Source organism: Equus quagga, chromosome 16 (assembly GCF_021613505.1).
Source record: "Equus quagga isolate Etosha38 chromosome 16, UCLA_HA_Equagga_1.0, whole genome shotgun sequence".
Lineage (NCBI taxonomy): Eukaryota > Metazoa > Chordata > Mammalia > Perissodactyla > Equidae > Equus > Equus quagga.
The window spans coordinates 7,938,070-7,939,702 of record NC_060282.1 but is presented as its reverse complement, the minus strand read 5'-3'; positions in this window follow the sequence as shown (position 1 = coordinate 7,939,702).

Genomic DNA, 1,633 nt, shown 5'->3' with positions numbered 1-1,633 from the left:
CTGCAGGGAAGATCCCATGGGAGCTACGGCTGAAGGAAGGAGAGGCCCAGAGGACCCAGAGTAGGAAAATCCCCAACAAAGAACAGCTAGGCGTTTACAACCTGCTGAGCCTGGGGGATTTCATTACAGGTCGACATGTCTCATCTTCACGACTCTCCTATGAAATAGGTTCTATTATCATGACCACTTTACAGCTAAGGAGACTGAAGCACAGAGAGGTGAAGTAACTTGCCCAAGATGCACAGTTAGGGAGCAGCAGAGCCATGATTCCAGACCCAGGCCGCCGGGTCCCAGAGGGGGCATATTTGACTGTCTCATTTGCCCGCCTCTTACAAGTTTAGACCAGGACAGTCATGGAGATTCTTACTGGGGACTCCGAAATGGTACCTTAGCTGGGAGGCAAGTCAGTCTAGGAGTGGAGCACGGGAGGCTGTGCTTGAGAACGAGGGCAGATGGGTACGAGGGGCTGGGACTCAGAGCAGCTTAGAGCGCCTTGACTTCCATCCCAGCATCTCTGGTTGTAGCGCTGCCTCCTTTTGCATCAGGAGGACAAGGGGCTGCTGTGGGGACCATGGGGAAGATTCAGCCCCAGCCTGCTGGCCAGAGGAGTGGTGTGCCACTGGCTTAGTCCTTCAACAAACATGTCTGGTGCCCCCACACCTGCCCCAATACACCAGGTGCGGAGGACCCTCCCCAACAAAACAAAACTCTAACCCTGCCTGTGGGATGCTCATGGTCTGATGAAGACAGAATTGCAGCTGTGCCTGAGGGCTGACCAGCGCTGGGGGGCACACGGAACAGTGACCACCCTTGCTGGGGAAGTCCTGGCAGGCTATCCAGGGAAGGTGACATTGAGGCTAGGACTTGTGGTGGGGGGTTTAGGGGGACAGGCAGAACAGACTGAGACTCGGGAATCCTTGGCCTGCTGGGGTACATTTACTTCACACGCTGGGGAAATCTGAAAACGGCCAGGGGAGGGTTTGTGCGGTGCGCGGCGGAGAGGGGCAGAGGACATCGGCAGCCACGTGCGTCCAGGGGCCCCTCCCAGCGAGGGGACAGGCTGGCCGCGCTCCCTCATCCACAGACAGGCACAGCCGGTTTACGGACGAAGAGAATGACAACCCGGCGACAAGTCGGGATGACAAAGACGCCCTGAAGGGCACGCGCTTTTATGTAATCGACCTCGGCACGGCATCCAGGGTCTCGGGGTGGCGCTCAGAGCCAGCGGGCGCCAAGGACGGCCGGCGCGCCCGCCTTACTCCCTTGCAAATAGGAGGGGACAACAAAGCGAAATAAGTTAGGGACGTCCTGGAAGCCTTACAGAGCAGGACGGCTCGCCCCGTCGCCTTTCCCCGAAGCCCACAGGAGCGAGTCCGAGCTCCCCTCCCTGTCCTCTCTCCGGTCCCAGCCTCTGCCCCGGCGGCCGAGTGCGCAGCCCTCCTCCCGGGAACGCTCGCTGGGTGACCTTGGGCGAGCCGCTTGACCTCTCTGGGCTCCAGCGTCCCAGTCTCGGCGCCTGGCGAGGCTGTCACCGCACCCTGCGGCTCCCCCCGCGCCCCAGGGCTGGAGGAGAGCGAGGCCGGCGGGCGGGGCCGGGACCGCCGGCCGCGCAGCCCGGAGCGGCCCCTGGAGG